The sequence below is a fragment of the Ranitomeya variabilis genome, chromosome 4, assembly GCF_051348905.1.
Source record: "Ranitomeya variabilis isolate aRanVar5 chromosome 4, aRanVar5.hap1, whole genome shotgun sequence".
Lineage (NCBI taxonomy): Eukaryota > Metazoa > Chordata > Amphibia > Anura > Dendrobatidae > Ranitomeya > Ranitomeya variabilis.
The window spans coordinates 437,208,151-437,233,714 of record NC_135235.1 but is presented as its reverse complement, the minus strand read 5'-3'; the positions used below and the strand labels follow the sequence as shown (position 1 = coordinate 437,233,714).

Here is a 25,564-nt window from a genome sequence, read left to right as displayed (position 1 = left end):
GGAAGATCCGAAATAAAATCCATAGAAATATGCATCCAAGGCCTCTCAGGGACCGGCAAAGGCAAAAGCAACCCACTAGCGCGGGAACAGCATGGCTTGGCCCACGCACAAGTCCCACAGGACTGCACAAAAGAACGCACATCCCATGACAAAGAAGGCCACCAAAAGGACCTACCAACCAAATCTCTGGTACCAAAAATCCCAGGATGACCAGCTAACACAGAACAATGAACCTCCGAAATCACTTTACTAGTCCATCTGTCAGGAACAAACAATTTCCCCACTGGACAGCGGTCAGGTTTATTAGCCTGAAATTCCTGAAGAACCCGTCGTAAATCAGGGGAGATGGCAGAAAGAATCACCCCTTCCCTGAGAACACCGACCGGCTCAAGGACCCCAGGAGAATCAGGCAAAAAGCTCCTAGAGAGGGCATCAGCCTTAACATTCTTAGAACCCGGAAGATACGAGACCACAAAATCAAAACGGGAGAAAAACAGGGACCATCGGGCCTGTCTAGGATTCAGCCGTTTGGCAGACTCGAGATAAATCAGATTCTTATGATCGGTCAAGACCACAATACGGTGCTTGGCCCCCTCAAGCCAATGTCGCCACTCCTCAAATGCCCACTTCATAGCCAACAACTCACGATTGCCGACATCATAATTGCGTTCTGCAGGCGAAAACGTTCGAGAAAAGAAGGCACACGGTTTCATCAAGGAACCATCAGAATTCCTCTGAGACAAAACGGCCCCTGCCCCAATCTCAGAAGCGTCAACCTCAACCTGAAAAGGAAGAGGAACATTTCAGAAGAGGGGGAGGAGGCAATTGACATCAAAGGAACGTCAACATGAACCCCTTGACAACCCCAACTAGTCACAGACATAGATTTCCAATCTAATACCGGATTATGCACCTGTAAACATGGGAAACCCAGCACAATAGCATCATGCAAATTATGCAACACCAGAAAACGACAATCTTTCTGATGGGCTGGCGCCATGCACATGGTCAGCTGTGTCCAAAACTGAGGTTTATTTTTAGCCAACGGTGTAGCATCAATGCCCCTCAAAGGAATAGGACTCTGCAAAGGCTGCAAGGGGAAACCACAACGTCTGGCAAATTCTAAGTCCATTAAGTTTAGAGCGGCGCCTGAATCCACAAATGCCATGACAGAAAATAACGATAATGAGCAGATCAGGGTCACAGATAACAGAAATTTAGGTTGTACAGTACTGATGGTAACAGAACTAGCGATTCTCTTGGTACGCTTAGGGCAATCAGAAATAACATGAGCAGAATCGCCGCAGTAAAAACACAACCTATTCTGACGTCTGAATCCTTGTCGTTCAGCTCTAGACACAATCCTATCACACTGCATAGGCTCAGGACTCCGCTCGGAAGACAATGCCATAGTGTGCACAACTCTGCGCTCGCGCAAGCGCCGATCAATCTGAATGGCCAGAGACATAGAATCACTCAGACCAGCAGGCGTGGGGAACCCCACCATAACATCTTTAACGGATTCAGAAAGACCCTTTCTGAAGATTGCCGCCAAGGCATCCTCATTCCATTTAGTCAGTACAGACCATTTTCTAAACTTCTGGCAATATGATTCTGCCGCTTCTTGACCCTGAGACAGGGCCAACAAGGTCTTCTCAGCATGATCCACTGAATTAGGTTCATCATACAATAACCCAAGCGCCTGAAAAAAGGTGTCTACATTAAGCAACGCCGGATTCCCAGGTTCCAGGGCAAATGCCCAATCCTGGGGGTCCCTGCGCAACAGAGATATAACAATTTTAACCTGCTGGATGGGATCACCAGAGGAACGGGGTTTCAGAGCAAAAAACAGTTTACAGTTATTTTTAAAGCTCAGAAATTTGGACCTATCCCCAAAAAACAAATCAGGAGTTGGAATTCTAGGCTCTAAAACCGGAGTCTGAACGATATAATCGGAAATACCCTGTACTCTAGCAGCAAGTTGATCCACACGAGAAGCTAATCCCTGAACATCCATACCAGCGCCGAACTCCTGAGCCACCCAGAGGTAAAGAGGGAAGAAAAAAAAAACACAACAGACTACAGAAAAAAAAATGGCTCAGCACTTTCCTTCCGTTCTTCTGAGATGCGGTTAACTCATTGTAGGCCAGTTGTACTGTTATGATCTGGTGGCCTAAGAGCAGCATGAGACGTACTCTGGAGAAGGTGGTACCTGTACTGACCGCAGACCCTGAACTTAACACCGCAACTAGAAGTAGCCGTGGAATGTACCTAGCGCTCCCTAGACATCTCGACACAGCCGGAGGACTAATTACCCCTAGAGATAGAAAAGGGAAAACTATCTTGCCTCAGAGAAAATCCCCAAAGGACAGACAGCCCCCCATAAATATTGACTGTGAGAGGAGAGGGAAAAAACATACACAGACTGAAATCAGAATTTAGCAAAGGAGGCCACTTCTAGCTAAATAGAAAGGATAGGACAGAGTACTATGCGGTCAGTATTAAAACACTAGAAAATATCCACCACAGAAAATACAAAATCTCCACAGCTAACTAAAGATATGGAGGGTATATCTGCATCTCCAGAGATACCAGCTTGGCTAAACAAATCCTTATACAGACCAAGCTGGACAAGACAAAAACATGGAAAAGAACTGAACAATAAGACCACAGCATGTGGACAGCAAAAAATCAAGGCCAGAACTTATCTTTGTTGAAATGAACTGCAAAGCAGGAGAGACCAGGCAGAGATGTGAATCCTCCAGGAACAATGGACAACTGGCACTGACTAAAGGGTGAAGCAAGACTAAATAGCCCAGTCAGAATTGCAAAAAGTGAACACACCTGATAAATACTGCGATTCAGAGACAGCAGCGCTACCACTTACAACCACCGGAGGGAGCCCAAGAGCAGAATTCACAACAGACCCCTGGGGACCCCGCTTCACCTGTAGGAAGTGTAACAGCTGTGCTGCCTCAACGTCCCCCAGGGGACCCCTTCAACGCAGCGTCGGTCCCCACTACTGACCGAACACCACAGGTAGACTTTGAACATTTTCCCCTTTAAAGACCATTCCCTTTAATGTTGAGCCCCAGGGCCACAGACTGGGTCGCAGCCACCATGACATCCTCCCCTTGAGACCGGACTCAGTACCGAGTACCCCATTGCCCTGGTTGGGCCACTCAACTGCGTATGCATCAGTTCGCATGCAGATGCGTCCGCATACGTCGTTTCACGGTGTGCAGCAAACGCAACATGTTGCATTTTTTAGGTGTCAAATATCCGCAGGCATGCGCATGCAGATGAGTGCGTCAAAGCAATGCATTACTGTCTATGGGAATGCATTGGTGCGCAAGGACATGCGTACGCATGAGTTTGATGCGCTTGCGTACTTCGGACTGCGCATGTCCAGGAACTGATTGAGACATGCTCATGAAGACACGCCCTCCTGGAAATATCGAACAGATGCGCATAAAGAACGCAAATGGAGGCAAAAACACATACAAATGCATGAACACGCAGCATTTTTTTGCGTCATGCGTAAGCTGATGCGGCTAAAAAATGCAGCGTAACCATGCGTTTGCATGCATTTTGGTATGTGTTTGTGCATGCAGATGATACGCTGCGCACAGATACACTAATGTGCACTTAGCCCCACTGTGTAAGATGGTTTTGTTGACATCATACTGTGTGGGGTGGGTGTGGTGGACATTATACTGTCTGGAGGTCTATGGTATATGTTATACTCTGTTGGAGCTGTGGTGACCATCATGATGTATGGGATGGTTATGGGGGATATCATATGGATTTATATATATGTGGGGGATTTGCATATATGCGGTCGCATGTTTACTAGATTGCACGGGTTTGCTCCATTGAAATTAGCAAAACCAAGTACAATTAGTTGGAATGTGGCCAGAAGTATGAAAATCGCATACTTATGGTCACATGATGACCCACTTCCAATGCCGGCACCGGAAAATCTTTGCAGTGTGCGCTATGAGGATTCAGAAGTCTGAACTTACATAAACTTTAACCTGAACCCCTTTAACGATCATGGTATATATGGTATACAATACTGTATATGCTGCTAATATTTGGTTATAGTTTGTTGGTATTTGTCTGTAATATTGAAATATTATTATTTTGATATTATAATTATTTAATCTCATATAGAAATATTATTGGTATTGTTATAAATATTGTTCTTATAGTAAATCCTGATTTCCTCCAGGCAGGATAATATTAGTAATATATCCCCATCTGGTGCTCGTGGGTGGGAACAGCATGGGCCTGTGTGATTTCAAATACCAGAGCTGAATTTCAGTCCCAGTCCGTCCTTGCTTATCGCCCACTAAGCAAGTTACACTGTATGGATTATTACTTCAATCCAGAATCATTTTGGAATGCTAAAAACCACCAAAATGTACCATAAAGCATGCAATACGCTATGGCTGAGTAATTGAATACAGAGACATTTTTGAATGCTTTTTTGGAGTGTTATATGCCACAGAAATGTACCCCAGAACATGGAATACTCTATGGATAAGCGGTATAATATCGGAAAAAATGTTTGGGGTGTTATATACCACCGAACTGTACTCTAGAACACATAATACTCTATGGATGAGCAATATAATACCTAAAAAAAATTGTAAACTGTTTTCTAGGGTTACATACCATCGAAACGTACCTCAGAGGACGTAGTACTCTATGGATGAGCAATATAATACTAAAAAATTTCTGAACAATTTTTTTGAGAGTTATATACCATCAAAATGTACCCTAGAGAACGTAATACTCTAACCAGAAATATTTTTCAGTGCGTTTTTGTAGTTTTACATATCATCGTAATGTAACAATAACCACATCAACTGTATGGATGACTAATTGAATCCAGAAAAATGTATTTAATGTAAATAATTCGAAAGTGCAGTTGATGTAATAAAAGCTTTGCAGAAAGTGCAAAGCAAGGAAAAAATTAAAAGGAGGGTCATTCATAGACCTCTGAAAGGCAACAACTGACAAGCCTCATTCAAATATTTTTAAATTGTAGTTGCTGTAATCCTACACTCATAAGGGCTTTTCAGACAGTTCAAAGCCAGGAAATACCTATCCTAAGGCTGCAAGAGCTGATGTCTAGAACCTGGTCAACTGTCCTAGTTGACCAGGTTCTAGACATCAGCTCTTGCAGCCTTCGAGGCAAGGGTTTTGTCTCTATTGCCTGCTGTTTGAACGAGATGTGATGATGGGTCTCAAACTCTTCGATGGACCCCCTTCAACTGCTGTGGTCTTCTGTGGACCCCCAAGGATGCCAACTGTCGGTACCTTTCGGCTAGCAGGCCCCCTAGCATTTCTCCAGCCCTAATCCTGGTTCGCCTCCTTGCCTGTTCCTACCAGTCTAAGCACCGCAGTCCGCTCACCAGTTCCTGGGTTCTGACTCTTACCTCCGCAGTCTGCAAGTATCCCAGTGGTGAAGGTGGCTGCCTGGGTTCAGGCCTGGGTGGTTCTAGCAAAGCGGCCAGTTCCAGACCACAAGCTACTGCCACCTCCGCTGTCTCTCACTAAGCACACTACACTGTATGAATGATTAAGTGAATACAGAAAAAAAAATTACTCTTTGTTTGAGTGCTGTATATCACAGAAATATATCCCAGAACATGGAATACTGTATGAGTGAGTAATTTAATCCAGCAACATTTTTAATGCTTTTTTGGAGTTTTATATATCACAGAAATGTACCCCAGAGCATGGAATACTGTATGGGTGAAACATTTTAACGCTTTATCCCAATCTCTGTGTTTTTGCTTGCTCACCCACATTTTTTAGAATTGAACACAGTCTCTCAATGGGATTGTGATCTGAAGAATTTCCTGCCCATTGACTCAAAATGTAATTGTTTTGTTCATCAAGCCACTTAGTTATCACTTTTGTCTTCTGACGTTGTGCTTCGTCATATTGGAAAATTCATTGCTCTTCACCAAATTGCTCTTGGATTGTAAGGAGAAGATTCTCTTGGAAGATGTTTAGAGACTGTTCTTTGTTCATTGATGTGTTCTTAGGCAAATTTGTGAGTGAGCCCACTTCATGTATTAAAAACAACCCAACATATGAATACTTTACTATTAGCATGACACAGAACTCTAGGTAGCGCTTATCTTTTCTTTTGTGGGCAATCATTCTTCCAGATGTTCTAAGTCTGAAAGGGGCTTCATCAGAGACAATAACTTTATACGAGGTGAATGGATTGGACTGCAAAGGACAGGGGTAAAGTAATTTGAAGTGCCCTCCAGAAATTCAGAGGCTACACCAAATATCTTATTAGCATATTTGAACATAAAACAATTTTTGGCAAAAGCAGCAATAGATTTGGACATTAAAGGTACAATTTAAATTAAGGGCTTTCTTCCCTACAAGGTGCTGTACTTAGTCATTCTATGCAGAGATCCTCTATTTGTACACACTTCTTTAGCAAAATAGTGGAAAAATTACTTGAGCAGAGCATCATTGGATATTTTTCTGACGATGCACTGTTCAACATCACCTGTGGCTGCTGGAACAGTGACATTCCACTTCCTAGAATGATGTAGACCATGAAGCAGCCTGTGCTAGATACAGGTGGGTGTTAGCAAGTATCAATTTGTTTAGTTACTTTTTAGAAATCAAAGCATCAGGGAATCTTTTCATTTTTCTTGGACAACCCATTTAAACCCCTTTAAACGCACGATACAAAAGTACAAATGTATCTCTTCTTCACATTCTCTAATTTCTTAAAAATAATTTTCTAGTCTTCAATATTTTCACCCCATGATATAAACAAGCATGATGAGTATGTATACTTAACATACTGCACACATTTTAAATGGGTGTTGTGATGGGAAAAAAATAAACATTTTTGAGTATATGGAAATATTTCTTCTTGACCTTGTTATGGTCTAGTAAAAGAAGTGTGAATTTTAATAATGCTGAAATATAAATTTACTTAGTGGGATTATAGTGGGTGGAGAAAATAAATGTCCTATGTGCACAGTGTCTAATGCAGTCTATTACTATTTGAATGAGATTCACAAAGTTTATGAGATGAAGATTCTATTTGAAGTGTTAAACATTATACTGAGTGTATCAAAATGGAAATATAAGGCAATAGTTTAGACTGGGTTAATGGTTGACTTGGGTTGTCTAAGGGTTTGGGATTGAAATGAAATAAACAGATTAAAAGGATCATGAAGAGGAGCCCAACAGGAACCCAAGAAATAGAGGAACTGGAGTAGCTGATCTCTGCAATGAGTATAATTTATTTATTTATTTTTTACTAATTTTGTTACTTTTTATCCCATACCGATTACAAATGTTCAGATATACAATATATTGTATCTGCCAATGTTTCTTGCAGCCTGAACATGTATTTACTGTCTTGATTTTCATGCAAAAAATGAAATAATTCTGAGCTTCCTAGTTAAAATGAAATTAATGTACAAGTGCAGGCTACTGGACAGCATAGCACAAGAATACAAACAAACACAACTTCAAGCTAAGCACGCTAAGGTGTATGTGAAAATGGAATATATAAATGTTATATTGCATTGCTGCTATATATATATATATATATATATATATATATATATATATATATATATATATATATATATATATATATATATATATATATATATACTAGATGGTGGCCCGATTCTAATGCATCGGGTATTCTAGAATATGCATGTCCACATAGTATATTGCGCAGCCACGTAGTATATTGCCCAGCTACGTAGTATATTGCCCAGCTACGTAGTATATTGCCCAGCCACGTAGTATATTGCCCAGCCACGTAGTATATTGCCCAGTCACGTAGTATATTGCGCAGCCACGTAGTATATTGCCCAGTGACGTAGTATATTGCCCAGCTACGTAGTATATTGCCCAGTCACGTAGTATATTGCCCAGCCACGTAGTATATTGCCCAGTGACGTAGTATATTGCCCAGCTACGTAGTATATTGCCCAGTCACGTAGTATATTGCCCAGCCACGTAGTATATTGCCCAGTGACGTAGTATATTGCCCAGCCACGTAGTATATTGCCCAGTCACGTAGTGTATTGCCCAGCCACGTAGTATATTGCACAGCGACGTAGTATATTGCCCAGTGACGTAGTATATTGCCCAGCCACGTAGTATATTGCACAGCGACGTAGTATATTGCCCAGTCACGTAGTATATTGCCCAGTCACGTAGTATATTGCCCAGTCACGTAGTATATTGCACAGCGACGGAGTATACAGCACAGAGCCACTTAGTATAAAGAGTTAAAATAAAAAATAAACATATACTCACCCTCCATAGGCCCTTTGAAGTCCTGGCCCTGTGCGCGGTGCAGGCATCAGCTTCCGGTCCCAGGGTGTGATGACATCACGGTCACATGACCGTGACGTCATGGCAGGTCCTTCTCGCGCAGGACCTGTTATGACGTCACGGTCACATGACCGTGATGACCGCAGGCGGCAGCTTCCAGTCCCAGGATGGTATGCCAGAAGGACCTTCCATGACGTCACGGTCATGTGACTGCGACGTGATCACAGGCCCTGCGAGAAGGACCTTCCATTATGTCACGGTCATGTGACAGCGACGTCATGGAAGGTCCTTCTCGCAGGGCCTGTGATCACGTCGCGGTCACATGACCGTGACGTCATGGAAGGTCCTTCTGGCATACCATCCTGGGACCAGAAGCTGCCACTTGCATGGAGCGGTCACCATAGCGACGCTAGGAGCGCGAAAGGCGGCGGATGGTGAGTATAGCAGGTTTTTTTTTTAATTATTATTATTTTTAACATGACATATTTTTACTATTGATTCTGCATAGGCAGCGTTAATAGTAAATAGTTGGGGACACACAGGGTTAATGGCAGCGGTAATTGAGTGCGTTACACTGCGGCCCGATACCGCTGCCATTAACCCTGTGTGAGCGGTGACTGGAGGGGAAGGGGATTATGGAGCAGGCGCCGGGCAGTGATTGCTGGGGAGTAGGGGAGGGACTAATCGGACTGTGGCCGTCGCTGTTTGGACGCGGCAGCCATGACAGGCTGCTGCCGAGACCAATCAGCGACTTGGATTCCATGACAGACAGAGGCATTGACCAATGAATATCCGGGACAGACAGACGGAAGTACCCCTTAGACAATTATATAGTAGGATATCAAGCTCTGGCAAAAATTAAGAGACCACTGCACAGTTTTATAAAAATCAGCTTCTCTACATGTCTGGCAGCCTGTTGTGGATTCTGTTTTTGGGCTCCCTCTGGTGGTTACAACTGGTACTGGGTGACTTTGGTGGGTTGCGGTCTCTGGTTTCCACCTGTCCATCAGAGGCTGGGTGTTTCCTATTTAACCTGGCTTTCCTGTCATTCCCTTGCCGGCTATCAATGTATCAGTGTGTCTCTGTTACCTTTGCTACCTGCTCCTAGGCCTTCAAGACAAGCTAAGTCTGGATTTCCCTGTTTCATGTTTGCTTTCATGTTTTTAGTCCAGCTTGCAGATATGTAATTCTCTGCTGCTGGTTGCTCTAGTGGGCTGAAATTACCACTCATGTACCATGAGTTGGCACATGAGTTCAAGTAATTTCAGGATGGTATTTTGAAGGGTTTTAAGCTGACCGCGCAGTTCACCTTTTGTATCCTCTGCTATCTAGCTTAAGCGGGCCTCATTTTGCTGAATCTGTTTTCATAACTACGTTTGTGCCTTCCTCTCATTTCACCGTCATTATATGTGGGGGGCTGCTATTTCTGTGGGAATATTTCTCTGGAGGCAAGATAGGTCTGTGATTCTTCTGATAGGGGTAGCTAGATCTCCGGCTGGCGCGAGACGTCTAGAGTCCCCCCAGGAACGTTCCCCGGCTGCTGTTAGTTGAGTGTTGAGGTTCAGGATCGCGGTCAGCTCAGGTTCCATCACCCTAGAGCTCGTCCTGTTTTTGCCCGTGTTATGTGTTTTATTCCCTGCCATTGGGATCATGACAGCAGCCATTCCATTCCAGTGTCAGTTGAATTCCAACCAGTGTACACCTCATTCTACTTAAGATCAATGTATCAGTTTTGTAACTTGACAATGAATGTTTGTGTTTATTGCATCACCTAGAATTTACCTTGGTTTTGGATATATTAAAAGTGGGAGATAGCTTCACACATTATCATCAAGTGAATTATTATAGTTTACGTAAATGGAAAAGACAAAAAAGTTAGAAATTATCAAACCATATTGTCAAACAAGATATGCAAAGACAAAGTATACAAGATATTAAAAGATGCTGTCAATAAGGACAAAATTATATATATACACAGTATATATAAGTATATATATATATATATATATATATATATATATATACATATATATATATATACATATATATATATATATATATATATATATATATATATATATATATATATATATATATATATATACACAGTACAGACCAAAGGTTTGGACACACCTTCTCATTTAAAGATTTTTCTGTATTTTCATGGCCATGAAAATTGTACATTCACACTGAAGGCATCAAAACTATGAATTAACACATGTGGAATTATATACTTAACAAAAACGTGTGAAACAACTGAAATTATGTCTTATATTCTAGGTTCTTCACCTTTTACTTTGATGACTGCTTTGCACACTCTTGGCATTCTCTTGATGAGCTTCAAGAGGTAGTCACCGGGAATGGTTTTCACTTCAGAGGTGTGCCCTGTCAGGTTTAATAAGTGGGATTTATTGCCTTAAAAATGGGGAGGGGACCATCAGTTGTGTTGTGCAGAAGTCTGGTGGATACACAGCTGATAGTCCTACTGAATAGACTGTTAGCTGCTTTTTCTTGCCATAATACAAATTCTAAGTAAAGAAAACCGAGTGGCCATCATTACTTTAAGAAATGAAGGTCAGTCAGTCTGAAAAATTAGGAAAACTTTGAAAGTGTCCCAAAGTGCAGTGGCAAAAACCATCAAGCGCTACAAAGAAACTGGCTCACATGAGGACCGCCCCAGGAAAGGAAGACCAAGAGTCACCTCTACTTCTGAGGATAAGTTAATCCGAGTCGCCAGCCTCAGATATTGCAGGTTAACAGCAGCTCAGATTAGAGACCAGGTCAATGCCACACAGAGTTCTAGCAGCAGACACTTCTCTACAACAACTGTTAAGAGGAGACTTTGTGCAGCAGGCCTTCATGGTAAAATAGCTGCTAGGAAATCACTGCTAAGGACAGGCAACAAGCAGAAGAGACTTGTTTGGACTAAAGAACACAAGGAATGGACATTAGACCAGTGGAAATCTGTGCTTTGGTCTGATGAATCCAAATTTGAGATCTTTGGTTCCAACCACCGTGTCTTTGTGAGACGCAGAAAAGGTGAACGGATGGACTCTACATGCCTGGTTCCCACCGTGAAGCATGAAGGAGGAGGTGTGATGGTGTGGGGGTGCTTTGCTGGTGACACTGTTGGGGATTTATTCAAAATTGAAGGCATACTGAACCAGCATGGCTACCACAGCATCTTGCAGCGGCATGCTATTCCATCCGGTTTGCGTTTAGTTGGACCATCATTTATTTTTCAACAGGACAATGACCCCAAACACACCTCCAGGCTGTGTAAGGGCTATTTGACCAAGAGGTAGAGTGATGGGGTTCTACGCCAGATGACCTGGCCTCCACAGTCACCAGACCTGAACCCAATCGAGATGGTTTGGGGTGAGCTGGACCGCAGATTGAAGGCAAAAGGGCCAACAAGTGAAAAGCATCTCTGGGAACTCCTTCAAGATTGTTGGAAGACCATTCCCGGTGACTACCTCTTGAAGCTCAGAGAATGCCAAGAGTGTGCAAAGCAGTCATCAAAGCAAAAGGTGGCTACTTTGAAGAACCTAGAATATAAGACATATTTTCAGTTGTTTCACACTTTTTTGTAAAGTATATAATTCCACATGTGTTAATTCATAGTTTTGATGCCTTCAGTGTGAATGTACAATTTTCATAGTCATGAAAATACAGAAAAATCTTTAAATGAGAAGGTGTGTCCAAACTTTTGGTCTGTACTGTATATATATATTTATACAGCTGTGGCAAAAATTAAGAGACCACTGCAAAATTTTCAGTTTGTCTGAATTCTCTCTTTATAGGTATAATTTTGAGTAAAATTTAAATTGTTCTTTTATTCTATAACCTACTGACAACTTGTCTCCAAAATTCAAAACAATAAATTCTGTATTTATTTTCTGAAAATGAGAAATGGTCAAAATAACAAAAAAAATGCATTGCTTGCAGACATCAAATAATGCAAAAAAATAAGTTCATAATCATTTAGAAACAACAATACTAATGTTTTAACTCAGAAATCAATATTTTGCAGAATAACCATGATTTTTAATCACAGCTTTCATGCGTCTTGGCATGGTTTCCACCAGTCTTTCACACTGCTTTTGGGTGACCTTATGCCACTCCTGATACAAAAATGTAAACAGTTCTTCTTTGTTTGATGGCTTGTGACTATCCATCTTTTTCTTGATTACATTCCAGAGGTTTTCAATGGTGTTCAGGTCTGGAGATTGGGCTGACCATGACAGGGATTTGATGTGGTGGTCCTTCATCTACACCTTGATTGACCTAGCTGTGTGGCATAGCACATTGTCCTGCTGGAAAAACCAGTCCTCGGAGTTGGGGAACCTTGCCTGAGCAGAAGGAATCAACTGTTTTTCCAGGATAACCTTGTATGCGACTTGATTAATACATCCTTTGCAAAGATTAATCTGCCCAAATCCAGCCTTGCTGAAGCATCCCCTGATTATCACCGATCCTCCACCAAATTTCACAGTGAGTGCAAGACACTGTGGCTTGTATGTCTCTCCAGGTCTCCATCTAACCATTAGATGACCAGGTGTTGGGCAAAGCAGAAAATTAGACTCATCAGACAAGATTACCTTACTTCTGTCCTCTATGGTCCAATCCTAATGCTCTTGGGCAAAGTCCAGCCTGGCTCTCCATTGCTTCTCATTGATGAAAGGCTTTTTTCTAGCTTTACATGACTTGAGTCCTGCCTCTAGGAGCCTGTGGCGAACTGTTCTTGCTCTGCTCTTCACCCCAGCTGCCATTTGCCATTCCTTTTGTAGGTCACTTGATGTCTTCCTGCGGTTGCTGAGTGACATTCGAATAAGGCTACGTTCACATTTGCGTTGTGCGCCGCAGCGTCGGCGACGCAACGCACAACGCAAACAAAAACGCAGCAAAACGCTGCGTTTTGCGACGCATGCGTCCTTCTTTTGGTTGATTTTGGACGCAGGAAAAATGCAACTTGCTGCGTCCTCTGCGCCCGGACGCGGGCGCCGCAGTGACGCATGCGTCGCAAAACGCAAGTGCAACGCATGTCCATGCGCCCCCATGTTAAATATAGGGGCGCATGATGCATGCGGCGACGCTGCGGCGCCCGACGCTGCGGCGCCGACCGCAAATGTGAACGTAGACTAAGATGACGATTATCCCGGTCAGTGGAGAGTCGTTTTCGCCCTCTGTCGGTCTGTAGCTGTGTTGTCCCCAATGTCTGGTGCTTGACCTTGTGGTACTGGACTGCCGTCTTAGAAAGTTTAAGGATAGAGGCAACATGGTGCTCACTGTGTACTTCTGCTAGTAAAGGCAGAATTGAGTCCTTCTTTTCCTCACTCAAGACTTTTCTTTTCAACTCCTTTGACATGGTTAAAAGTTATTTTTTCATTCCTATTACTTTTGGGATATTACTTGCCCTTGTTTTTCCATCCAGCTTGTCCTATTTGAAGAGGATTGTGAACACCACAGCAGGGTTTTTTTTATACTTTCCTTCGTTAAATAAGATTTGGTTCAGGTGATCACCTAATCAGAAGCACATTAAAGGATATAACTACACCTTAAATCGGTTGTCTGATCAGAACAGATAATATGTTTGTGTAATATGTTTATTGCTATTTCTTTGTGCTCTATGCCCTAGCTTTCAATCTTTTTGCTATATCAGCTCTTTTTCCTAGGTAGTCACATGATCTACTTCTATTAAAGGAACTGTTTTAATAGTAAGCAGATGGTAGAAAACGTGAAGCCTGGATTGGTATGTAGATGCAAAATCTTATTACACCTTTGTAAAAGTCTTTAATTTGTTCTAAATGGATGCATTTTATTTTTTAGAAACTATTAAACAGTATAAGATATATTTGTATAATATAAAGTAAAAACTGCTAGCAAAAAGTCTTTAGTGAATGATTTTCATTAGTATATGGAGAACAAGTATAAGAATATTGTACTGCTCAAAAGTTAATGCAGACTTTCAATTAAGTTTATGTTGCTTATGAACAGTGCCAACATCTTGTGGAGCGCGGCATAGGAGTTGTCATCATTCACATGCGTCCATTATTATGTAACTTTTCTAGAATAATGAAGAACCAAAAACAATAATTTATAATCATGACCTAACTAATCTGTTATTAAAAATTTGCAAAGGTTAATGCATGTGAAATGTTTCAAATTTTAATTATTAATTGAATAAGTGATGAAAGAGAAGAGGTTTTGTACTTTAAACCTTTTGGCAAGCAGGGTTAGAAAGGTGAGCCTATCTACAATCCTTTTAGAAACCAATGATTGTGTGGAAAAAAAAAAATCACAATTGTAACATGTTTATCAATCTATCTATCCATCTAAGGCCGGCGTCACACTAGCGAGTTTTACGGACGTAAGAGCGCAGAAAATACGTCCGTAAAACTCGCCAAACAAACAGCACAATTATTCTCAATGGGTCTGGTCCTATCAGCCATATATTACGGATCCGTATTATACGGCTTTCTACGGCCGTACAAAATCGCAGCATGCTGCGTTTGTCAGCGTATTGCGCAAATAATACGCCAATGAAAGTCTATGGGGGCGAGAAAAATACGGATTCCACACGGACCAGCAGTGTGACTTGCGAGAAATACGCAGCGGTGTTAGTGAAAAGCCGGTAATTCAATTGCCCGCTTTTCATTTCTCCTTCCCCAACCCGACAGGATATGAGACATGGTTTACATACAGTAAACCATCTCATATCCCCTTTTTTTTGCATATTCCACACTACTAATGTTAGTAGTGTGTATGTGCAAAATTTGGGCGCTGTAGCTTGTAAAATAAAGGGTTAAATCGCGGAAAAAATTGGCGTGGGCTCCCACGCAATTTTCTCCGCCAGTGCGGTAAAGCCAGTGACTGAGGGCAGATATTAATAGCCAGGAGAGGGTCCACGGTTATTGGCCCCCCCTGGCTACAAACATCTGCCCCCAGCCACCCCAGAAAAGGCACATCTGGAAGATGCGCCTATTCTGGCACTTGGCCACTCTCTTCTCACTCCCGTGTAGTGGTGGGATATGGGGTAATGAAGGGTTAATGTCACCTTGCTATTGTAAGGTGACATTAAGCCAGATTAATAATGGAGAGGCGTCAATTATGTCACCTATCCATTATTAATCCAATTGTATGAAAGGGTTAAAAAACACACACACACGTTATTAAAAAGTATTTTAATGAAATAAACAAACAGGTTGTTTTAGTATTTTATTGCTCTCTCAATCCATCCGGAAGACCCTCGCTTGGCAAAATAATAAACCAACAATATACATACCTTCGGATGAACTGTCAGGTCCCACGAAGTAAATCCATCTGAAGGGGTTAAATCATGTTACAGCCAGTAGCTGCGCTAAAGCACTCGCTCGTGCCTGTAAACCCCGGGTGCTGAAAGGAAAGCTGGGTGATCTGTACTTACAGTACATTGAGTCGCGGTGAGGCGATAAGATCCCTTTATCACTTTGATGGTGGGGGGTGGCTTATCAGTGACCTGGTGACCAGGACATTCTTCTAATAAAAAGCTACCCCTAACCCTAACCCTACAGATCCAAACCCTAACCCTACCCCTAACACTAACCCTACCCCTACCCCTAACCCTAACCCTAGGGATCTTAACCCTAACCCTATCCCTAACCCTAACCCTAACCCTAGCTAATTCTATTAATAGTGGGTTTTCTAGTTGATTTTGATGATTGGCAGCTGTCACACACTTCTCAGCATGCGTTTAAAAAATGCAAACGCAGGAAAAAACGCATGTAAACGCGTCAAAATGCCGCGTTTTTTTACTGCATGCAAAAACGCATGCGTCTAAAAAATGCAGCGTTTGCGCGCGTTTACATGCGTTTTTTCACCACCTGCAGTTTTTTTACAAACGCTGCAGATCAAAACGCAAGTGTGAAACCAGCCTAACAGGAGAAAATGGATCATAAAATTTATTGTGCATATTGTGCATAATATTTCTACTGAGTATGCCAATATTTAATATGTGGTGGGAAACCACTGTTTGGGCACACAGCAGGGATCTGAAGGAAAGAAGCATGATTGTATCTTTGTAACTCAAAATTGTCTGGAATAGATAGAGGACACTATTTTGCATTCTCAGAGCCTCTGAGGTGTCTAAACAGTGGAAACCCTCACAGGTAACCCCATTTTAGAAACTACACCTCTCAAGGAATTTATATAGATGTGCGGAGAGCACGTTCAACCTACAGATGGTTCACAAAATGTTATAACTTTTAGCTGTGAAAAAAATGTAATTTTTCTCACAAAAATGTTTTTGCCCCACATTTTTCATTTTCACAAGGGAACAGGATGAAATGGAGCAAACAATTTGTTGTGCTATTTCTCCTGAGTAAGCCAATATCCCATTTGTGGTGGAAAACTACTGTTTGGGTGCACGGAAGGGCTCGGAAAGGAAGGAGCGCCGTTTGAGTTTTGGAGCGCTATTTTGGCTGGAATAGAATGTGGATGCCATGATACATTTGAAACACTCATTATTCTGGCATTTGCCAAATATTAATAATTATGGTAATCCTAATTGACCTAAAACGGGAAAGGTTTATTCTGATTTCATGTCAGATATTGAGAAAAACATGCACATGTGTCTTTTTATATAGCGTATGTAAACTTCTAGTTTCAACTGTTTGTGGGATTCTAAAGAGTCAAGTGGAGCATCACTATACATCCTAAATGAAGTTATGTCACCAATTTGTTCAGTCCATGCCTACAAGATTTGATGCTGCACTGAAAGGAGTTTTCCCACAAACAAATTTTAATCAATACATCTTGGAATAATAATAATTTCCACAATTGGATGTGTATAAAAAAAGTTCGTGGGCTGAGATAATCATAGAAATGTGCCCGTGCTGTGTACTGTGCAATGCCTGTGTCTGACCATGTCAGAACAAGGTCTGATCATACCACATCTCCTGGGCAGGGAAGGAAGTAAAAGAGAGTATACAGATAGCACAGCATTGGATCACATCAGATTCTTTTTGTGAGATAAAGCATTTCCCTCCGTTTTTTTACCTCAAAGAAAGAATTATGTGAGATCCCAAGTTGTAATTGCTGTACTCTTTTTTGCTTCCTCCCCTGCCCAGGAAATTTGGTATGATCAGACCATGTTTTGGCACGGTCAGACGCGACCATTACACATTACACAGCAGGGGCACATTTATAAGATTATCTTAGCACAGGAACATTTTTTGGAACAGAACCAATTGTGGAATTTCTTAATATTCCAAGATCTATTGATTAAAATGAACTTTGTTCATGGGAAAGCTCCTTTAAAAATAATGGAGGTCAAGCAAAATACTAGATGTAGTAGGTATTGATGTGGGGTGTATTAATTTGTGCATAAACTACTTTGAAAAAACTGAAGATTTTGTAATGAAAGTTATTATTATCCTTACTTTCATGTTATGGGTAGTGTTGAGCATTCCGATACCGCAAGTATCGGGTATCGGACGATACTTGCGGTATCGGAATTCCGATACCGAGATCCGATACTTTTGTGGTATCGGGAATCGTAATCGGATGTTCCCAGTGTATGGTTCCCAGGGTCTGAAGGAGAAGAAACTCTCCTTCAGGCCCTGGGATCCATATCCATGTAAAAAATAAAGAATTAAAATAAAAAATAGGGATATACTCACCCTCTGACGCGCCCTGGTAGTAACCGGCAGCCTGCTTTGCTTAAAATGAGCGCGTTCAGCACCTTCCATGACGTCACGGCTTCTGATTGGTCGCGTGCCGCTCATGTGACCGCCACGCGACCAATCACAAGCCGCGACGTCATTCCCAGGCCCTAAACTCCTCATTCTAGGAATTTAGGACCTGAGAATGACGTCGCGGCTTGTGATTGGTCGCGTGGTGGTCACATGAGCGGCACGCGACCAATCAGAAGCTGTGACGTCATGGAAGGTGCTGAATGCGCTCATTTTAAGCAAAGCAGGCTGCCGGTTAACAGCGGTAAGGTGCAGGGGCCTCCGGACGGGTGAGTATATCAATATTTTTTATTTTAATTCTTTATTTTACACATTAATATGGATCCCAGGGCCTGAAGGAGAGTTTCCTCTCCTTCAGACCCTGGGAACCATCAGGATACCTTCCGATACTTGGTGTCCCATTGACTTGTATTGGTATCGGGTATCGGTATCGGCGATATCCGATACTTTTCGGGTATCGGCCGATACTATCCGATACCGATACTTTCAAGTATCGGACGGTATCGCTCAACACTAGTTATGGGTTAAAAAAGTGCTCTATTAAACTTAGTCTTGTCAAAATCCTGAAAACTGTTCTTGTATTCAGTGAGATATAGATTAAAATTCTATTTTTCCAAGGGTTTGTACTCATTTATACTGTGTACTTTATATATACTGTTGTGAATTTGGTTTCTGGGCTCCCCCGGTGGTTTCTGGTGGTACTGCACTTGTGTGCTTCATCTCCTCTGTTCACCTGTTTCCATCAGGATGTGGGAGTTTTCTATTTAACCTTGCTCCTCAGTCATTTCTATGCCGGCCAACAATGTTACCAGAAGCCTTTCTGTTGCATGTTCCTGCTCCTAGACTACTATCAGCTAAGTTGGACTTGTAGTCCTAAGTTTGTTTTGCATTTTTGTTCCAGTTCTCTGCGATTGATTATTTCTGAGGCTGGAAGCTCTTGTGAGCTGAAATTGCCACTCTGGTGTCATGAGTTGATATTAGAGTCTTAAAGTAATTTCAGGATGGTGTTTTGAAAGGGTTTTCAGCTGACTGTGAAGTTCCCTTTTCTGTCTTCCTACTATCTAGTAAGCGGACCTCAATTTGCTAAACCTATCTTCATACTTCGTATGTCAATTTCCTCTGAAATCACCGACAATATATGTGGGGGCTACTGTCTGCCTTTTGGGGAAAATTTCTCTAGAGGTAAGCCAGGTCTGTATTTTCCTCTGCTAGGGTCAGTCAGTTCTCCGGCTGGCGCTGGGCGTCTAGGGATAAAAACGTAGGCACGCTACCCGGCCACTGTTAGTTGTGCGGTAGGTTTAGCTCACAGTCAGCTCGAGTTCCCATCTTCCAAGAGCTAGTCCTTTTTGTATGCTTTACTATGTTCTCTTGCCATTGAGAACCATGACAGTTTGGCCGGCCAAGGGTTAAAATAATAGGCAGAAGAAAGGAGAGAAAAGAACTCTGCAGAGAATTTTCTTTTTTTTTTTTTTCCTGAGTTTGCTCATTAGTTGATTCACTTGCATCTCTGCTTACTGCAGCCTTCGTCTCTCTCTCCTTCTAATCCTTGAATGGTTCTGATTTCACCTGATTAATATGGATCATCAGAGTTTAGCTACAGGTTTGGATAATCTCGCTGTGAAGGTTCAAAGTTTACAGGATTTTGTTATTCATGCTCCTATATCTGAACCTAGAATTCCTTTACCTGAATTTTTCTCCGGGGATAGATCTCGCTTCCAGAATTTCAAACATAATTGTAAATTATTTTTGTCTCTGAGATCTCGCTCCGCTGGAGATCCTGCACAGCAGGTCAGGATTGTAATTTCCTTGCTCCGGGGCGACCCTCAGGACTGGGCATTTGCTTTGGCACCAGGGGATCCTGCGTTGCTCAATGTGGATGCGTTTTTCCTGGCTTTGGGGTTGCTTTATGAGGAACCTCATTTAGAGATTCAGGCTGAAAAAGCCTTAATGGCCCTGTCTCAAGGGCAAGATGAGGCTGAAATATGCTGCCAAAAATTTCGTAAGTGGTCTGTGCTTACTCAGTGGAATGTGTTGTGAATTTGGATTCTGGGCTCCCCCGGTGGCCGCTTGTGGAATTGGACTTGTCATCCTCTTTCCTGTTTCACCTGATTCCATCAGTAGTGGGTGTCGCTATTTAAGCTCATTTCTCTGGTGGTTTCTTGCCGGTCAACAATGTTATCTGATGCCTCTCAGTGCTTGTTCCTGCTTCTAGACAACTACTAGATAAGTTGGACTTTTGTCCATGTTTTGTTTTGCCTATTTGTTCCAGTTCACAGCTGAAGTTTTGTTACTGTGTCTGGAAAGCTCTCGTTGATCAGGGATTGCTACTCTGGCGTTATGAGTTAATGCCAGAGTTTAAGGTAATCTCTGGATGGTGTTTTGTTAGTGTTTTTCTGCTGACCATGAAAGTATACTATCTGTCTTCTGCTATCTAGTAAGCGGACCTCAAATTTGCTAAGACTATTTTCCTGCTGCGTTTGTTGTTTCATCTGAACTCACCGTCATTATATGTGGGGGGCTACTGTCTTCTTTGGAATATTTCTCTAGAGGTGAGCCAGGTCTTATATTTCCCTCTGCTAGCTATTTAGGTCTTAGGCCAGAGCTGGGCATCTAGCGATAAATAGGAAATGCTACCTGGCTATTTCTAGTTGCGCGGCAGGCTTAGTTCATGGTCAGTATAGTTCCATCTTCCGAGAGCTTGTCCCTCTATAGGCTTGCTATGATCTCTGCCTGCAGAGATCATGACAGTTTGACCGGCCAATAAAGTGTTAAAGACCCAGGTTGAGAAAGGAGAGTTATAAGAAGTCTGCTGGAATTTTTTTTTTTTTTTTTCCTCCAGTCTGCCTTGCTGCAGTCTTTTTTCTCTCTCTCCTCCTAATCTCTGTATGCTCTGTGTGCACCTGACTATAATGGATCTCCAGAGTGTAACTGCGGGTTTGAATAATCTCATCACGAAAGTACAAAATTTACAAGATTTTGTGGTATATGCTCCGGTATCTGAGCCGAGAATTCCTTTGCCGGAGTTCTTCACAGGGAATAGAGCTAGCTTCCAGAATTTCCGAAATAATTGTAAGCTTTATTTGTCCCTGAAGTCTCGTTCAGCTGGAGACCCTGCTCAGCAGGTTAGGATTGTGATTTCCTTGCTCAGGGGTGACCCTCAAGATTGGGCCTTCTCATTGCCAGCAGGGGATCCTGCGTTACGCGATGTGGATGCGTTTTTTCTGGCCTTGGGCTTGCTTTATGAGGAACCTCATTTGGAACTTCAGGCAGAAAAAACTTTGATGGCACTATCTCAGGGGCAAGACGAAGCTGAAGTTTTCTGCCAAAAATTCCGTAAATGGTCTGTGCTTACTCAGTGGAATGAGTGCGCCTTGGCGGCAACTTTCAGAGAAGGTCTCTCTGATGCCGTTAAGGATGTTATGGTGGGGTTCCCTTTGCCTGCAGGTCTGAATGAGTCCATGACAATGGCTATTCAGATTGATAGGCGTCTGCGGGAGCGCAAACCGGTGCACCATCTGGCGGTGTCTATGGAAAAGACGCCAGAAAGTATGCAGTGTGATAGAATTCTGTCCAGGAGCGAGCGACAGAATTTTAGACGGAAGAATGGATTGTGTTTCTATTGTGGGGATTCTACTCATGTTATATCGGCATGCTCTAGGCGTACAAAGAAGCTTGATAAGTCTGTTTCCATTGGCACCATTCAGTCTAAGTTTATTTTGTCTGTAACCCTGATTTGCTCTTTGTCATCCATTGCCACGGACGCCTATGTTGACTCTGGCGCCGCTCTGAGTCTTATGGATTGGTCCTTTGCCAATCGTTGTGGTTTTGATTTAGAGCCTTTGGAGACTCTTATTCCTCTGAAGGGGATTGACTCCACCCCATTGGCTAATAATAAACCACAATACTGGACACAAGTAACCATGCGTATCAATCCGGATCACCAGGAGATTATTCGTTTCCTGGTGCTGTATAATTTACATGACGATTTGGTGCTGGGATTGCCATGGTTGCAGTCTCACAACCCAGTCTTGGACTGGAGAGCAATGTCTGTGTTGAGCTGGGGATGTAAGGGTATCCATGGGGACGTACCTTTGGTTTCTATTTCGTCGTCCATTCCCTCTGAAGTCCCTGAGTTCCTCTCTGATTATCAAGACGTCTTTGACGAACCCAAGCTTGGGTCGTTACCTCCGCACCGTGAGTGCGATTGTGCCATAGATTTGATACCGGGTTGTAAATATCCAAAGGGTCGTTTGTTTAATTTGTCTGTGCCGGAACATGCTGCTATGCGGGAATATATAAAGGAGTCTTTGGAAAAGGGACATATTCGTCCATCTTCTTCTCCCTTGGGAGCTGGGTTTTTCTTTGTCTCAAAAAAAGACGGCTCTTTGAGACCATGTATTGATTATCGGCTTCTGAATAAGATCACTGTTAAGTATCAATACCCATTGCCATTGCTTACTGATTTGTTTGCTCGTATAGAGGGTGCTAAGTGGTTCTCTAAAATTGATCTTCGTGGGGCGTATAATTTGGTGCGGATCAGGCAGGGGGATGAGTGGAAGACCGCATTTAATACGCCCGAGGGCCACTTTGAGTATTTGGTCATGCCTTTTGGTCTTTCTAATGCCCCTTCAGTTTTCCAGTCTTTTATGCATGATATTTTCCGCGATTTTCTGGATAAATTTATGATAATATATCTGGATGATATTCTGATTTTTTCTGATGACTGGGACTCTCATGTCCAGCAGGTCAGGAGAGTTTTTCAGGTTCTGCGGTCTAATTCTTTATGTGTGAAGGGGTCTAAGTGCGTTTTTGGGGTCCAGAAAATTTCCTTTTTGGGGTATATTTTTTCTCCCTCTTCCATTGAGATGGATCCCGTCAAGGTGCAAGCTGTTTGTGACTGGACTCAGCCCTCCTCTCTTAAGGGTCTTCAGAGATTTTTGGGCTTTGCCAACTTTTACCGCCGATTTATTGCTGGTTTTTCGGATGTCGTTAAACCACTGACTGATTTGACCAGACAAGGCGCTGATGTTGCTAATTGGTCCCCTCATGCTGTAGAGGCCTTTCAGGAGCTTAAGCGCCGTTTTGCCTCTGCCCCTGTGTTGCGTCAGCCTGATGTGAATCTGCCTTTTCAGGTTGAGGTTGACGCTTCGGAGATCGGAGCTGGGGCAGTGTTGTCGCAGAAAGGTTCCGACTGCTCCGTCATTAGGCCTTGTGCCTTCTTTTCTCGCAAATTTTCGCCCGCAGAGCGGAATTATGATGTTGGGAATCGGGAGCTTTTGGCCATGAAGTGGGCGTTTGAGGAGTGGCGCCATTGGCTCGAGGGGGCTAGGCATCAGGTGGTGGTATTGACTGACCACAAAAATTTGATTTATCTTGAGACTGCCAGACGCCTGAATCCTAGACAGGCGCGCTGGTCTTTATTTTTTTCTCGCTTTAATTTTGTGGTGTCATACCTACCGGGTTCTAAGAATGTTAAGGCAGATGCCCTTTCTAGGAGTTTTGACCCGGACTCTCCTGGTAATTCTGAACCCACAGGTATCCTTAGGGAGGGAGTAATTTTGTCGGCCGTTTCTCCTGATCTGCGGCGGTCCTTGCAAGAGTTTCAGGCGGATAGACCGGATCGTTGTCCGCCTGATAGACTGTTTGTTCCGGATGATTGGACCAGCAGAGTCATCTCTGAGGTACATTCTTCTGCTTTGGCAGGTCATCCCGGAATTTTTGGTACCAGGGATTTGGTGGCAAGATCCTTCTGGTGGCCTTCTCTGTCACGAGATGTGCGAGTCTTTGTGCAGTCATGTGACGTTTGTGCTCGGGCCAAGTCTTGTAGTTCTCGGGCTAGCGGACTGCTGTTGCCCTTGCCTATTCCTAAGAGGCCTTGGACACACATCTCGATGGATTTTATTTCAGATCTGCCTGTTTCCCAGAAGATGTCTGTCGTCTGGGTGGTCTGTGACCGTTTCTCTAAAATGGTCCATTTGGTTCCTCTGCCCAAGTTGCCTTCTTCTTCTGAGTTGGTTCCTCTGTTTTTTCAGAATGTTGTCCGATTGCACGGTATTCCTGAGAATATTGTTTCTGACAGAGGTACCCAATTTGTGTCTAGATTTTGGCGGGCATTCTGTGCTAGGATGGGCATAGATTTGTCTTTTTCATCTGCTTTTCACCCTCAGACTAATGGCCAGACCGAGCGGACTAATCAGACCCTTGAGACATATCTGAGGTGTTTTGTCTCTGCTGACCAGGATGATTGGGTTGCTTTTTTGCCATTGGCAGAGTTCGCCCTCAATAATCGGGCCAGTTCTTCCACCTTGGTGTCCCCGTTTTTCTGTAATTCGGGGTTTCACCCTCGATTTTCCTCCGGTCAGGTGGAATCCTCGGATTGTCCTGGAGTGGATGCGGTGGTGGAGAGATTGCATCACATCTGGGGGCAGGTTATGGACAATTTGAAGTTGTCCCAGGAGAAGACTCAGCGTTTTGCCAATCGTCATCGTCGTGTTGGTTCTCGGCTTTGTGTTGGAGATTTGGTGTGGTTGTCTTCTCGTTTTGTCCCTATGAGGGTCTCTTCTCCTAAGTTTAAACCTCGGTTCATCGGCCCTTATAGAATATTGGAGATTCTTAATCCTGTTTCTTTCCGTTTGGACCTCCCTGCGTCCTTTTCCATTCATAACGTTTTTCATCGGTCGTTATTGCGCAGGTATGAGGTACCTGTTGTACCTTCAGTTGAGCCTCCTGCTCCGGTGTTGGTTGAGGGTGAGTTGGAGTACGTTGTGGAGAAAATTTTGGACTCTCGTGTTTCCAGACGGAAACTCCAGTATCTGGTCAACTGGAAGGGTTACGGCCAGGAGGATAATTCTTGGGTCAATGCATCTGATGTTCATGCTTCTGATCTTGTTCGTGCCTTCCATAGGGCTCATCCTGGTCGCCCTGGTGGATCTGGTGAGGGTTCGGTGCCCCCTCCTTGAGGGGGAGGTACTGTTGTGAATTTGGATTCTGGGCTCCCCCGGTGGCCGCTTGTGGAATTGGACTTGTCATCCTCTTTCCTGTTTCACCTGATTCCATCAGTAGTGGGTGTCGCTATTTAAGCTCATTTCTCTGGTGGTTTCTTGCCGGTCAACAATGTTATCTGATGCCTCTCAGTGCTTGTTCCTGCTTCTAGACAACTACTAGATAAGTTGGACTTTTGTCCATGTTTTGTTTTGCCTATTTGTTCCAGTTCACAGCTGAAGTTTTGTTACTGTGTCTGGAAAGCTCTCGTTGATCAGGGATTGCTACTCTGGCGTTATGAGTTAATGCCAGAGTTTAAGGTAATCTCTGGATGGTGTTTTGTTAGTGTTTTTCTGCTGACCATGAAAGTATACTATCTGTCTTCTGCTATCTAGTAAGCGGACCTCAAATTTGCTAAGACTATTTTCCTGCTGCGTTTGTTGTTTCATCTGAACTCACCGTCATTATATGTGGGGGGCTACTGTCTTCTTTGGAATATTTCT

General features: G+C 43.0%; 1 protein-coding gene across 2 annotated transcripts in view; it reads left to right on the top strand.

The window, feature by feature from the left end:
- The window catches only part of LOC143765105 (lysosomal alpha-glucosidase-like), a 300,223-nt gene that overhangs the window by 46,100 nt on the left and 228,559 nt on the right, over positions 1–25,564 (top strand). The window contains exon 1 of one of the 2 annotated variants that reach the window (XM_077251437.1): positions 14,031–14,101. The exons of the other annotated variant lie outside the window; for it this stretch is intronic. The gene's annotated coding sequence lies outside the window, so the exon portion shown is untranslated. Of the gene's footprint in view, positions 1–14,030; positions 14,102–25,564 lie in introns of those variants that run through there. 2 annotated transcript variants of the gene reach the window in all.